The sequence below is a fragment of the Paramormyrops kingsleyae genome, chromosome 1 (genome assembly GCF_048594095.1).
Source record: "Paramormyrops kingsleyae isolate MSU_618 chromosome 1, PKINGS_0.4, whole genome shotgun sequence".
NCBI lineage: Eukaryota > Metazoa > Chordata > Actinopteri > Osteoglossiformes > Mormyridae > Paramormyrops > Paramormyrops kingsleyae.
The window spans coordinates 18,251,814-18,267,048 of NC_132797.1; the positions used below are offsets into that span (position 1 = coordinate 18,251,814).

General features: G+C 43.0%; 8 non-coding genes across 8 annotated transcripts; all 8 read left to right on the top strand.

The window, feature by feature from the left end:
- The first annotated feature begins 342 nt into the window (after positions 1-342).
- Positions 343-415, top strand: trnav-cac (transfer RNA valine (anticodon CAC)). The gene has a single exon. It is a non-coding gene; the product is annotated as a tRNA-Val (tRNA).
- Positions 416-1,035: 620 nt separating this feature from the next.
- trnav-aac (transfer RNA valine (anticodon AAC)) lies at positions 1,036-1,108 on the top strand. The gene has a single exon. It is a non-coding gene; the product is annotated as a tRNA-Val (tRNA).
- Positions 1,109-1,729: 621 nt separating this feature from the next.
- On the top strand, positions 1,730-1,802 carry trnav-uac (transfer RNA valine (anticodon UAC)). The gene has a single exon. It is a non-coding gene; the product is annotated as a tRNA-Val (tRNA).
- Positions 1,803-2,426: 624 nt separating this feature from the next.
- On the top strand, positions 2,427-2,499 carry trnav-uac (transfer RNA valine (anticodon UAC)). The gene has a single exon. It is a non-coding gene; the product is annotated as a tRNA-Val (tRNA).
- Positions 2,500-3,124: 625 nt separating this feature from the next.
- On the top strand, positions 3,125-3,197 carry trnav-cac (transfer RNA valine (anticodon CAC)). Its single transcript has one exon. It is a non-coding gene; the product is annotated as a tRNA-Val (tRNA).
- A 620-nt stretch (positions 3,198-3,817) lies between these two features.
- Positions 3,818-3,890, top strand: trnav-aac (transfer RNA valine (anticodon AAC)). The gene has a single exon. It is a non-coding gene; the product is annotated as a tRNA-Val (tRNA).
- Positions 3,891-4,510: 620 nt separating this feature from the next.
- On the top strand, positions 4,511-4,583 carry trnav-uac (transfer RNA valine (anticodon UAC)). Its single transcript has one exon. It is a non-coding gene; the product is annotated as a tRNA-Val (tRNA).
- A 625-nt stretch (positions 4,584-5,208) lies between these two features.
- On the top strand, positions 5,209-5,281 carry trnav-aac (transfer RNA valine (anticodon AAC)). The gene has a single exon. It is a non-coding gene; the product is annotated as a tRNA-Val (tRNA).
- Positions 5,282-15,235: the final 9,954 nt, after the last annotated feature.

The following is a 15,235-nucleotide window of genomic DNA, read 5'->3' on the forward strand; positions in this document are numbered from 1 at the left end:
TGCGAAATCATTGATCCTACTGAAATGAAACGATACCTTGCCAATCCTATTATGGTAGTGAGAAGAGTCCTGTGAATTGTTACATCAGGAACACAGTAGTTGCTTTTTGTTTCTGAATCTTGTGTAGTATGACGAAGTGACTTGATTGGTGTGATGTCACTTTGCAGGTTCCTGATTAAATTCATTTGAAGACAGAACTGATACTAGCATGTGGGCATGACGGCATTGCAAAGGAGGCCAACTGCTGGTCTTTCACATTTGATTCAATGAGAGGATGAGCCGCTGACAATTGGCAGATTACGTAAAATTTCCTTTGCTGAAGGAAGCCATTGTATGTCAGTTGTTTCCATAGTGTAGTGGTTATCACGTTCGCCTCACACGCGAAAGGTCCTCGGTTCGAAACCGAGTGGAAACATGTTGGTCTTCTGCTTTTGGCCCAAGCTTCAAATCTAACACACCAGTTAAACCAAGTTGCCCTCGTTCATAAGTCTCACACAATGACAAAATGCATGGTGTTCCACAAAGTGTCAGCCTTCGCTTTCTTAATAGTTCTACATATAGCTCAAAACTCAACCAGCATGTGAGAAATAAAATTAGCCAAAAGAGCATATGCAAGCAAGCGGCCTGATTTTGATGTTCAATCATCAGATGCTTCTTAGCGGGTGTCCGGAGCAGAGGCCTGGCAGAAGTTGAGTGCGAAATCATTGATCCTACTGAAATGAAACGATACCTTGCCAATCCTATCATGGTAGTGAGAAGAGTACTGGGAATTGTTACGTTAGGAACACAGCAGTTGCTTTCTGTTTCTGAATCTTGTGAAGTATGACGAAGTGACTTGATTGGTGTGAAGTCACTTTGCAGGTTCCTGATTAATGTCGTTTGAAGACAGAACTGATTGTAGCATGTGGGCATGACGGCATTGCAAAGAGGCCAACTGCTGGTTTTTCACATTTGATTCAATGAGAGGATGAGCCACTGACAATTGGCAGATTACCTAAAATTTCCTTTGCTGAAGGAAGCCATTGCATATCAGTTGTTTCCATAGTGTAGTGGTTATCACATTCGCCTAACACGCGAAAGGTCCTCGGTTCGAAACCGAGTGGAAACATGTTGGTCTTCTGCTTTTGGCGCAAGCTTCAAATCCAACACACCAGTTAAACCAAGTTGCCCTTGTTCATAAGTCTCACACAATGACAAAATGCATGGTGTTCCACAAAGTGTCAGCCTTCACTTTCTTAATAGTTCTACATATAGCTCAAAACTCAACCAGCATGTGAGAAATAAAATTAGCCAAAAGAGCATATGCAAGCAAGCGGCCTGATTTTGATGTTCAATCATCAGATGCTTCTTAGCGGGTGTCCGGAGCAGAGGCCTGGCAGAAGTTGAGTGCGAAATCATTGATCCTACTGAAATGAAACGATACCTTGCCAATCCTATCATGGTAGTGAGAAGAGTACTGTGAATTGTTACGTTAGGAACACAGCAGTTGCTTTCTGTTTCTGAATCTTGTGTAGTATGACGAAGTGACTTGATTGGTGTGAAGTCACTTTGCAGGTTCCTGATTAAATTCGTTTGAAGACAGAACTGATACTAGCATGTGGGCATGACGGCATTGCAAAGGAGGCCAACTGCTGGTTTTTCACATTTGATTCAATGAGAGGATGAGCCACTGACAATTGGCAGATTACCTAAAATTTCCTTTGCTGAAGGAAGCCACTGCATGTCAGTTGTTTCCATAGTGTAGTGGTTATCACATTCGCCTTACACGCGAAAAGTCCTCGGCTCAAATCCGAGTGGGAACATGGTAGTCTTCTGCTTTTGGCACAAGCACTAAATCCAACACACCAGTGAAACCAAGTTGCCCTTGTTCATGAGTCTCACACACTAACACAATGCATGACATTACACAAAGTGTCGGTCTTCACTGTCTTAATAGTTCTACATACTGTATACCTCAATATTCAACCAGCATGTGAGAAATAAAATTAGCCAAAAGACAATGCAAGCAAGCGGCCTGATTTTGATGTTCAATCATCAGATGCTTCTTAGCGGGTGCCCGGAGCAGAGGCCTTGCAGAAGTTGAGTGCGAAATCATTGATCCTACTGAAATGAAACGATACCTTGCCAATCCTATCATGGTAGTGAGAAGAGTACTGTGAATTGTTACGTTAGGAACACAGCAGTTGCTTTCTGTTTCTGAATCTTGTGTAGTATGACGAAGTGACTTGATTGGTGTGAAGTCACTTTGCAGGTTCCTGATTAAATTCGTTTGAAGACAGAACTGATACTAGCATATGGGCATGACGGCATTGCAAAGGAGGCCAACTGCTGGTCTTTCACATTTGATTCAATGAGAGGATGAGCCACTGACAATTGGCAGATTACCTAAAATGTCCTTTGCTGAAGGAAGCCACTGCATGTCAGTTGTTTCCATAGTGTAGTGGTTATCACATTCGCTTTACACGCGAAAAGTCCTCGGCTCGAATCCGAATGGAAACATGGTAGTCTTCTGCTTTTGGCACAAGCATCAAATGCAACACACCAGTGAAACCAAGTTGCCCTTGTTCATAAGTCTCACACACTGACACAATGCATGACATTACACAAAGTGTCGGGCTTCACTGTCTTAATAGTTCTACATACTGTATACCTCAAAATTCAACCAGCATGTGAGAAATAAAATTAGCCAAAAGACTAAATGCAAGCAAGGGGCCTGATTTTGATGTTCAATCATCAGATGCTTCTTAGCGGGTGTCCGGAGCAGAGGCCTTGCAGAAGTTGAGTGCGAAATCATTGATCCTACTGAAATGAAACGATACCTTGCCAATCCTATTATGGTAGTGAGAAGAGTCCTGTGAATTGTTACGTCAGGAACACAGCAGTTGCTTTCTGTTTCTGAATCTTGTGTAGTATGACGAATTGACTTGATTGGTGTGAAGTCACTTTGCAGGTTCCTGATTAATGTCGTTTGAAGACAGAACTGATACTAGCATGTGGGCATGACGGCATTGCAAAGAGGCCAACTGCTGGTTTTTCACATTTGATTCAATGAGAGGATGAGCCACTGACAATTGGCAGATTACCTAAAATTTCCTTTGCTGAAGGAAGCCATTGCATATCAGTTGTTTCCATAGTGTAGTGGTTATCACGTTCGCCTCACACGCGGAAGGTCCTCGGTTCGAAACCGAGTGGAAACATGTTGGTCTTCTGCTTTTGGCCCAAGCTTCAAATCCAACACACCAGTTAAACCAAGTTGCCCTCGTTCATAAGTCTCACACAATGACAAAATGCATGGTGTTCCACAAAGTGTCAGCCTTCACTTTCTTAATAGTTCTACATATAGCTCAAAACTCAACCAGCATGTGAGAAATAAAATTAGCCAAAAGAGCATATGCAAGCAAGCGGCCTGATTTTGATGTTCAATCATCAGATGTTTCTTAGCGGGTGTCCGGAGCAGAGGCCTTGCAGAAGTTGAGTGCGAAATCATTGATCCTACTGAAATGAAACGATACCTTGCCAATCCTATTATGGTAGTGAGAAGAGTCCTGTGAATTGTTATGTCAGGAACACAGCAGTTGCTTTCTGTTTCTGAATCTTGTGTAGTATGACGAATTGACTTGATTGGTGTGAAGTCACTTTGCAGGTTCCTGATTAATGTCGTTTGAAGACAGAACTGATACTAGCATGTGGGCATGACGGCATTGCAAAGAGGCCAACTGCTGGTTTTTCACATTTGATTCAATGAGAGGATGAGCCACTGACAATTGGCAGATTACCTAAAATTTCCTTTGCTGAAGGAAGCCATTGCATATCAGTTGTTTCCATAGTGTAGTGGTTATCACATTCGCCTAACACGCGAAAGGTCCTCGGTTCGAAACCAAGTGGAAACAAGTTGGTCTTCTGCTTTTGGCCCAAGCTTCAAATCCAACACACCAGTTAAACCAAGTTGCCCTTGTTCATAAGTCTCATACAATGACAAAATGCATGGTGTTCCACAAAGTGTCAGCCTTCACTTTCTTAATAGTTCTACATATAGCTCAAAACTCAACCAGCATGTGAGAAATAAAATTAGCCAAAAGAGCATATGCAAGCAAGCGGCCTGATTTTGATGTTCAATCATCAGATGCTTCTTAGCGGGTGTCCGGAGCAGAGGCCTTGCAGAAGTTGAGTGCGAAATCATTGATCCTACTGAAATGAAACGATACCTTGCCAATCCTATCATGGTAGTGAGAAGAGTACTGTGAATTGTTACGTTAGGAACACAGCAGTTGCTTTCTGTTTCTGAATCTTGTGTAGTATGACGAATTGACTTGATTGGTGTGAAGTCACTTTGCAGGTTCCTGATTAATGTCGTTTGAAGACAGAACTGATACTAGCATGTGGGCATGACGGCATTGCAAAGAGGCCAACTGCTGGTTTTTCACATTTGATTCAATGAGAGGATGAGCCACTGACAATTGGCAGATTACCTAAAATTTCCATTGCTGAAGGAAGCCACTGCATGTCAGTTGTTTCCATAGTGTAGTGGTTATCACATTCGCCTTACACGCGAAAAGTCCTCGGCTCGAATCCGAGTGGAAACATGGTAGTCTTCTGCTTTTGGCACAAGCATCAAATCCAACACACCAGTGAAACCAAGTTGCCCTTGTTCATAAGTCTCACACACTGACACAATGCATGACATTACACAAAGTGTCGGGCTTCACTGTCTTAATAGTTCTACATACTGTATACCTCAAAATTCAACCAGCATGTGAGAAATAAAATTAGCCAAAAGACTAAATGCAAGCAAGGAGCCTGATTTTGATGTTCAATCATCAGATGCTTCTTAGCGGGTGTCCGGAGCAGAGGCCTTGCAGAAGTTGAGTGCGAAATCATTGATCCTACTGAAATGAAACGATACCTTGCCAATCCTATTATGGTAGTGAGAAGAGTCCTGTGAATTGTTATGTCAGGAACACAGCAGTTGCTTTCTGTTTCTGAATCTTGTGTAGTATGACGAATTGACTTGATTGGTGTGAAGTCACTTTGCAGGTTCCTGATTAATGTCGTTTGAAGACAGAACTGATACTAGCATGTGGGCATGACGGCATTGCAAAGAGGCCAACTGCTGGTTTTTCACATTTGATTCAATGAGAGGATGAGCCACTGACAATTGGCAGATTACCTAAAATTTCCTTTGCTGAAGGAAGCCATTGCATATCAGTTGTTTCCATAGTGTAGTGGTTATCACATTCGCCTAACACGCGAAAGGTCCTCGGTTCGAAACCGAGTGGAAACATGTTGGTCTTCTGCTTTTGGCCCAAGCTTCAAATCCAACACACCAGTTAAACCAAGTTGCCCTTGTTCATAAGTCACACACAATGACAAAATGCAAGGTGTTCCACAAAGTGTCAGCCTTCACTTTCTTAATAGTTCTACATATAGCTCAAAACTCAACCAGCATGTGAGAAATAAAATTAGCCAAAAGAGCATATGCAAGCAAGCGGCCTGATTTTGATGTTCAATCAAAGTTTGGGCGGGGCCTATTTTGTGGGCGGAGCTTAAAGCTCTCTCCCATCTATGCCGTCATAAGCGGGAGGTGGGCGTATCCTTTGTTCTGATTGGTCGAGGGAGGATTTTGGCCAAATGGTATCATACATGCTTATGCCACGTGCTGCCGATAGGGTTATGGTTTGGGGGGGGTTGTTAAACTTTAATAGAATAAAAATACATTACATGTATTTTATTAACCTGTTATTTTTAATTACGTGTTTAAGGAATAATAAAACATATAGCAGGATGAACGTAAGCTAGGGCAAAACTTTAGTGTTACATTTAAAAAGAAAGAAAGAAAAGCAGATGGAATTTAAACAAGTAGAGACATGCCCCGAGCGAAACACTGACAAGATAAAACACCGTATTTTAAGCACAAACGACACAAGTCCCAAACTTTTAACTTTTAAACAAGCACAAAAGAGCAAATGCGAAACAAGCACAAACATTTTAAACCCATTACATTTAACCAACGTGTTTAAAGAAGAAGAAGAAAAACTTTTAGCGATATTTACCAGTGTTAGGTTGAAGAAAACATTTAACCAGCAAACATTTTACCCCCGCAGCTTGCCCCGTGTGCAGCCAGTTCAAAACTAGCGCAACAAATGGTCGATCGCTGGGGGAAGGGGAGGGGCGTAAACACGGAAATTGTAATCGCTAACCCATGGCTCTTAATTGTGTGAGCACGCCACCATCCTGACAGAATGCGCATTAACGCTATTTGTTTATCTGACTTATTTGTAAATAGTATAATTAATATATTTCTAAATTAAATAAATGTCGATTTGTAATAGTATTTTTTAAATAGACAAAGGGGCTAAAAACATCAAACGTGTCTGTCAAGCATATCACAGCGGCCATGCACGGACAGTCGCTGCCATGTTATTTCAAATAAGTCCCCTTAACCGTGACGTTTTTTAAAGTATTGAAGCACTTTTCTACCAATGTGAATAATAAAGTAAAGCGCCCTAAACATTTTAGACAAAAAGAATCAACGAATAACGCTGGTAATCCTTGTTAAAATGTAGCCCAGAAGCGGTGCGGCTATTTGCATATGTCCCAGCATGCCCTACTGGGGTAATGTGAAAGCCTAGACAATAAGTTTTAGGGCTGAACCACTGTGTTCTAACACAAGGCGGCGCCGTAGAGTCAAGCGCGGGGCTGAACCACTGTGTTCTAACACAAGGCGGCGCCGAAGAGTCAAGCGCGGGGCTGAACCCCTGTGTTCTAACACAAGGCGGCGCCGAAGAGTCAAGCGAGGGCTGAATTCATGTGTTTTACCATAAGGTGGCGCCGAAGAGCAAAGCGCGGTCCGGCCTATTTGCATATGTCCCAGCATGCCCTACTGGGGTAATGTGAAAGTCTAGACAATAAGTTTTAGGGCTGAACCACTGTGTTCTAACACAAGGCGGCGCCGTAGAGTCAAGCGAGGGCTGAATTAATGTGTTTTACCATAAGGTGGCGCCGAAGAGCAAAGTGCGGTCCGGCCTATTTGCATATGTCCCAGCATGCCACACTGTCGCAATGTGAACAGCCTAAACAATAAGTTTTAGGGCAGAATTAATATGCTTTAAAATAAGGTGGCGATGAAGAGCCAAGCGCTATCGTCCCCAAGATATTAAACATTTGTCATAATATCATAAACCACGGCATCCTGGATTGCGAGAAGAACGCACCCATCCTGACAGAACGCACATTAACTCTACTTGTTAATCTGATTTATTTTGTAAAAGTATAAAGAATCTATTTCTAAATTAAACTCCTGACTGTTTAGCAACATTTAGCTAATTTCACCAACGGATGGCTAATCAAAACGAATATATAACTTAAAAGACGTATTTAGTTGTATTTTGTTATCAGGGCTTCAGAGTTTAACTTCAGGTCTGTGAAATCAGCCGTAATTATTTGTCAGGAGAACGACGTGTATGCCGACCCAAAACACGCTAATTACTTAGGCGTTCATGCAACTTATTGCGAAAAAACAGATAGAAATAGACTTGTAAAATTTAAAGAAAAGATATTAACTGATTTTGTTAATGTTTAAAGGTATAAAAAAAAACTTTAGCTGTCATTCATAAATGGGGACAAATTGGCTCGCCACATGTACATTTTAAAGGAGGCACCAAAGCGGGGCAATAGTCTTTAAAAGAATAAAATACATTACAGGTGTTTATTAACAAATCATTTTAAACGCATTTTAAGGGTAATAGCATTTATCAGCGTGCTTGTAACGGTGCTCTGGGCGCATCGATCTTTTCTAGCTAGAGACGAAAGAGGGTCTGGTGGTTTTAAATGGTAAAAATGAAAAATAGTTGTTTGTTAACGTGTCATTTTAAGCAAATGTGCTATTTTATGCTAGTAAAAACACAGCCAACATGTTTAGACATGTCAGGTGCCGAAGAGTCAAGTGGGGCTGAACTCGTGTGTTTTAACACAAGGTGGCATCGACGATGCCGCCGTACTGAAAATAGCCACAGTCTACTAACGTTTTAAACTAGAAATAATTCTCTTTAACATAAATGTACTGTTTGATATAATGTATGTGAATAGACTAGACAATAAGTTTTAGGGCCGAACTCATGTGTTTTAACAAAATGTGTCTTGCACTGTTTGTAACCAGGAAGAAATATTATTGTTTTCAATTTAAAATCTTTATTAAAGAACTGATTTTAATGCAGTTAAAGCATATTGATATAAACAATATTATCTTATATCTTATTTTGAAAAAATATCGACATACCATAAAAATTCGATATGGGCTACCAACCCACTCCAGTATTAATAATGTCACATTTTTTTCGTGTGTTTTAACATAAGGTGGCATCAACGATGCAGCCGTACTGAAAATAGCCGGTCTACTAACGTTTTAAACTAGAAATAATTTTCTTTAACATAAATGTACTGTTTGATATAATGTATGTGAATAGACTAGACAATAAGTTTTAGGGCTTAACTCATGTGTTTTAGCAAAATGTGGCGCCGACGAAATAAGCGCTGTCTGGCCTGTTTGCAAATGTCCCAGCATGCACGAGAAACATTGTGTAAAAACTTTTGCTTCAAGATCCGATATGGAAGTTAGCCGACAAAGTTTTGCAGATTTCATAAAACAAGACACTGCAATAATCGCGTTCTATCCAGCGACGGGCCCCTCTGCCTAACCCAACATGGACGCCTCGCAAGCGAGACAGCGGAAACAGCATATACTATGGGTAATTAACCGATACCCCGCAACTCAAATCTATCAGGAAAAAAATTGAAGTTTTTGAACAAACTGCTGGCGTTTTTTCTAATGGTGATGACATGGGCACAGTGCCAGCTGGCGAGACAGGGTAAGCATTGGACTCGGGGTAACATTCTCGCAACATGATTATGGCAGAGTGTACAGGCCTCGCTCCACTGTTTTGCTCGCTCGCACGGTGGTTGCGTGGGGGTTCGCCCGGACAAACACTGTTGTGTTTAATTGATGTAGAAGCTAGTGAACGGCATGTATCAACATACATCAAAAGCATTTTAAAAACTTTGATAGAATTCTTATTTTAAAGTATAAAAGGGACGGGTCAGTGGAGGCTCCTCCCCCCGGACTGTCTCTGGTGCTGTGGATTCACCCAACCCCTGGTCGCGGCTCCTCCTGGACAGAAAAACCCTGCGGCACCCTGACGCCCTAGAATGGGGTTCAACGGTCACAGCAGAAGTTGCGCCACCTGCTAAACCATGAGAAAATGCTAAGCACGTGGATCTGCCCCGGACCAGGGTTGAACGATTGCGCCCCCAGCCCAACCAAACGGCCTCGCTCCATCGACAGCAGGAGAGATCGGAGTCAGTGGCGGCAACACTAGCGTGCTGTGAGCCCGGGTAGGGACAGCAGCGACAATTCTTCTTAATTATCTATCTATTGCTGCTTTTGTTTTACTGTTCTCGCCGCTTGTCTCTTGTGTCCCGTCACGTGTTTTATCTGATATATTTCTTGGTTATTTACTATGGTCTTTTAATTTTTCTTATTTATTTATTTTATTGTAGTGTTTCATGTGTTTAATTTTAAACATCGCCTGCTCATCAGGCGGGGCGGGGGTGGTTGAGTGTCCTACTTTTAAAGAGGTTACTGATTTTTTAGCCCTGGTTTTTTTAATTGTCTCATTTGTTTTTATTATTATTATTTGTTTTAATGTCTCTTTTATTATGATTAATTTAAATGCCTTTGGCCTCCGGTCATGGCCTAAGGTGCAGGCGATTTTAATGGACTGCCAAGACACAACTGTGTTATGCCTGCAGGAGATGGGGTGGGATGGGGCTTTTTTATATGGACCGGTGATGTTTTCTTCTCCACCGCCTGTTAGGCCAGGGACCACTGATTGGGGACTTTAACATCGCCCTGGCTCGCCTGGATGTGCGGAGGAGGGCTGTCTTCAGGCTGGGTAGGGGGAGAGTTGTGCTCCTCCATCTTATGCACAGGCTTCACTTAACAGATCTGTGGAGGGATCCCAACCCTGGCGTGCGAGTCCTTCCCAGGACTCAGCATGTCAGGGGGGGTGGTGCAGGGAAGCAGGTTGGATGACGTTTTAGTATCCCCTGCTGTCACTGTCCATGTCCGTGCGCTTTTTTATCAAAAGTGCCTTTTGAGTGATCATGACTATTTCATTTGCTCGTGATTCTGGGTCAGTGCAGAGGGGGCGAGGGATGTGAATTTTAAATCCCTCCCATTTAAGTTATTTAAATGTTACTGATATGGTAGAATTGGTGCTGTGGCGGGGGGTACGGTCGCCCCTGTTTTCTTCTGATGTCCAAGCTGGGTGGGGGTAGCGGTGCGGAGTTGAAAGGGGCTGTGAGGTTGCTCTGGTCGGTGTGCTGCCTTAGGGGCACGCTGGTGACTGGCACACCCGGTGTTTTGCGTGTGGTGCGCGATTACTGGGCTGCCATGTTTACCAGCGAGCGCATTGATCTGGATGCCCTCTCCCCCCTCACAGGTCTGGTTCAGGCATGCCTCGCTCTGGAGGACGTCGTCCTGTGTGACGCCCCCTTATCCGAGAATGAGATTGGGGATGCCATAGATCGGCTTCAGCTCCACAAGTGCCCTAGCTCTGACGGTCTGACGGCAGACTTTTAAGGTTGTTTTAGTACCTATTTTTAAGGTTCTGTTTGATGACGTCATCGCCTGGGGTGACCTGCACGGCACCATTCTGCTGGGGTTGATTAGGCTTCTTTTTAAGCGCACGGGAGACTGGGAGGATCAGGTAAATTACCGACCTCTTACCATGCTCAACACTGATCATAAGGTGTTGGCATCAGTCTTAGCCTCCCGCCTCAGTCGAGTGGTGCCGTCCCTCATCTGTACCACCCAAGTGTAGAGTGAGGGGGCGCAGTATCCTGGATACCATCTGGGACGTGCGGGGGGCAGTGGGGTTCATGGAGACGGAGGCAACACCCGGTTATTTGGTGAAGCTGGACTTCACCAAGGCTTTTGACAGGGTCGAACATTCATACCTCCTGCGTGTGCTGGAGGTATTTGGTTTCAGCCCGGGCTTCCTTGCCTGGATCCACCTTTTTGCGAGTCCGCCATGTCTGCTGACACCAACACTGGCTTTGTGACGGACTCCTTCCGCATGACACGGTCAGTGCGTCAGGGCTGACCCCTATCGGCCGCCTTGTACTCCCTGGTGGTCGTGCCCCTCGGCCTCCTGCTGACCTCCACATGTGACATTGCTAGGGCCCGACATGTTCTGCTCCCCCTGTATTTCAGCATGCTGATGACACGTCCCTCCTGGTGCCTGATGTGGCCAGTGTGGGGAATGCGCTGCACATTGTCCAGCTTTACTGTGACATTACTGGGGCTAGGGTTAACCTGCATAAATCGGTCTACCTGCATATCGGCATGGCTGGGTCTCTGTCCGCTGCGCTGGGTCTGACTGAGGCTGATGGGGATGTGCCCCTCCTGGACATATTGCTCGGGAGGAGCACGGATGTTGTGATGGAGAGGATGTGGAACCACCTGACGGGTGATGTGGAGCAGCAGTTGGCCGGGTGGTCGGGCCATCTCCTCTTGCTTTTATTGCCCACGAATTTTTACATCATTATGTTTTGGGGGTGCCTTTTGTTTCTTTTGTGGGTTTGGTTTGGGATGTTTTTTGAGGGTTTTTTCATTGTGGGTGGCAGTGGCGTCATTAGGCCTATTTTAGGGTGTCTGAAGCCTCCCTAAAATATTTTTAAGCCCCCCTAAATAATTTAGTGTTTTTTTTCAAGTTTTTTTTATTTTTTATACTTATTCTATTATCTGATTATTTATGGTTTTTATTAAATGCCTTTCTTTCCTTTTTTCTTTTTATTAGCCACGCCTATGTAATGATGTCCATGCTAGCACCCTGCTTGATGGAGGGGGCATGGCTCGTGGGTTAGCCTGTGACCCACCCTAATCACTGCTGTTGTGTTGCTTTGGCAACTACTATGCGGCATGTGACTCTGAGTGGATTAATAAAAAAAAAAATACTCTGGGCTTCGGATCCAGTAATCCGAGTTCAAGTCTCGGTGGGACCTTCCTCTTAAAACGTACTAGTTTCCTGTGTGAAGGGACCAGCCGTTCCTATGAGAGCAAAGGGTGGTTTGTCTTTGCCTGTTTGGTTTGATTATATTGCTTTTTCTTGCTCTGTTCCCCTCAAGTTACCATTTTCTTCTATGTGTGAGCTGTATCCTACACAAACTGAAGACGTCTAAAAATTTCACTAAGATCCAGCAGGAAACTTATGCCATCTGAGTCAAAGTTTGCCATGTCTATGGGCTACAGTGAAGAAGCACTGACAGTAAGGGAAGATGAGGTCCCATGGTGTAATAGTCTGCACTCTGAATCCAGTATTTGGAGTTCAAATATCGGTGGTACCTCGAAGATTACTTTTTCTTACAGTATTCCACATGTAAGTAACAACTCTTGTTGCCTTCACAACATAGGCGTTCTTACGACCATTCCTGCTTCTTTGTTTGTTATTTTTTGGATTGTGCTGCTTTCTCTGGTTTTATGCATTTCAATTTACCCAACATAAGTATTCCTACAACTTGAGTTTTGCGGCTGTCTTTGGTTTACGGCTAAAAGGTGTAGCATGCTCCCTGTCAGAGAATCGAACACCGGTCTCCCATGTGACAGGCGAGAATACTCGTCACGACACACACACACACGCACGCACGCACGCACACACACACACACACACGTAGGGTAAACATATAGTTATGGGGACCGCTCATTCATTTCAATGGGAAAAATGCTAACGCTAACTATGACAACCTTGACCCCTACCCTGCCCTAACCATAACCATAAGTAACCTAACAAAATACAAGAGTTTTTGCATTTTTAGTTTTTTCATAGCAGTCACCGATTTTTATAAAATAGAGTTTTCCCTTATGGGGACCAGGAAACCGGTCCCCATAAGGGAAAAAAAACAGATATTTATCACGTTATGGGGACATTATGTCCCCATAAGGATAGGTAAACCCGCTCGCACACACACATACACACACACACACACAGTTTGTTTCCCCAGTCCGGTCACTGTATTGTCTGTCTGCGTTTTGCCTGCCTTACCTGTAATTAAACCCCGTACTCCCCGACACCCTGACGTCTGCGCCTTTGTCTCCGTTCCGTCCCTGCTAGGCACTACAATATTATTATAATTAAATATATTAATGGTTTATTATTAATGATATTAAAATAATTTATGACATCTTTATTTTTAAATGTATTTTATTATATAATAATAATTAGTGTTACTGTCTATCATTGTCTAAATGTATTTTTACTGTCTAAATATACTGTATGTATTCAGCTAATGTAAACATGTACGATGCTATCACAGCGAATGCGAGGCTGAGACTGAAACGTTTCCCACACTCCAGGCTTGGATAGTGCACAGTCAAAGGCCAGTTACTGTCCTATATGGACCCCAAGGTAGTATACAGTTTATGTCTCATTTTAAAATTGAACCAAGTAGTAAACCAAGTGTGAGACATTATTTTCCCCAGCTAGTTTACATTTTTGTCTTTGACATTTTATTGGATTGACCAACACTTACAGATTCTTGAAAGTCTTTCTTGAGCTTCATACATCATCAGTAACTTCTGCAGGTGTGCCTCACCTGAAACCAGGATTGCCCATCTCCAGGCTTTCTCATAATGAGCAAGCAGATACTTTAGCAGCCTGAAGACAGTTTTACTGAGTTGCCTTGGACATTAGCCGATCGTTTGTCCTATACATGGTTCCCTCAGAGGTCTATTAAGTTTCTTAATAATTAGTGAATGCTTTTTGGAGGAATGTGTTTATATAGTTCAGAGAGACAAACATAACCCACTATTTGGAGCAGTGAAAATAGCTAATCAAGAAGAAAAGTTGGAACTAACAGATGGCACTGCAACCACTGCAGAGAACTGTAACATTTTTTAAAACTGAAAACAGAGAGAAGATTACTGTTTGTTTGAAAGGGTTAATGCCAGTGCCTCAGGATTATAATGTATCACTTGCTGAACTCTGAGACACCAAAGACTAGTGCTGCTATTCACTGTGGTGGTAGTTTTTCAGGGCCAATATCGCCTCCTAGTGTATATCTATAATGAGCTTAAAATCAAATCTCCTCGTCTCTCTTGGGGGAGGATTCCAATATGGCATCCATACACCAACAAATGCAAACCACGTGTTGGAGGCAAGTCGAGTCAACTGTGCATCCAGCCACAAAGGTGGTCACATGTACCCAGGCGCGCAGTTAGCACCAGGGACGGATGGGATGGGTCCCTGTCAGATTCAGAGTGACCTCGATCCGTCACCCCTACTTACAGGACAAAAAAAACAGCATCTGCCGTTTTCCCTTTGCATAAGGAAAAAATATCCCGTCAATACTGCGTTTGTTGAGTTGCAGCACAGACAGTTTGCATTAGCGTTTACTGAGAAGCCTGTATACCTTGTCACGTCAGCATCAATCCACATGTGCGCAACACTGATGGACCATTCAGGGAGGGGACAGGCTAAAGCACAGAGGGATGGCTATAACTCATACTACTGTTTTAGGGAATGAAACATTTTATTTCACACATCTTAAATGAAAATCTGAACATGCTTTATTACGGCTACCTTCAAGCTCCTAGCAGCACTTCTTGTGTTTTTGTTATTGTTAAGGGGTCCTGAATCGTACGAACTGCCTCATCGGTGCCTGTAAAAGTTGTAGTGGTAACCATAGTGACCACTAGGCCCATCTGATGGATTGAATAGAAGTACGAAACCAACGAAAAGGCAAAAAACAATTACAGCATTTTTTCAAAAACTAAACGATGTAAGTAGGCTATCCCTTACTTGTTGCCTGTTTAACTTACAACAGGCTAAATATGAATGCCTTTCTAGGGTATCGATATTATGCTAATGTTAAAATTAGTGCTGTTAGCGTTAATATGTTAAGGCAGTTTTGACGCAGATTAATCTGACTCTCCGTGCATAATCGAGCAAGCATAGCAATGTTTCGTTAGGAAAATGATCAAAGGGATGTCTGTTCAGGACTACCGTTCACACACGGACAGGACGTTCACATAGCCTATCTTAGATTGGGCTTCATCTTATTATAACAGTGCCCTTTTACAGCATCAACAGTATTTCTTTCTTTGGTGATTGATTGGCACAGTAACAAATGAAAGGTTTATCCTGTATGGGTAGCATTTATCAAGTAGGACTTTGTTGACGGT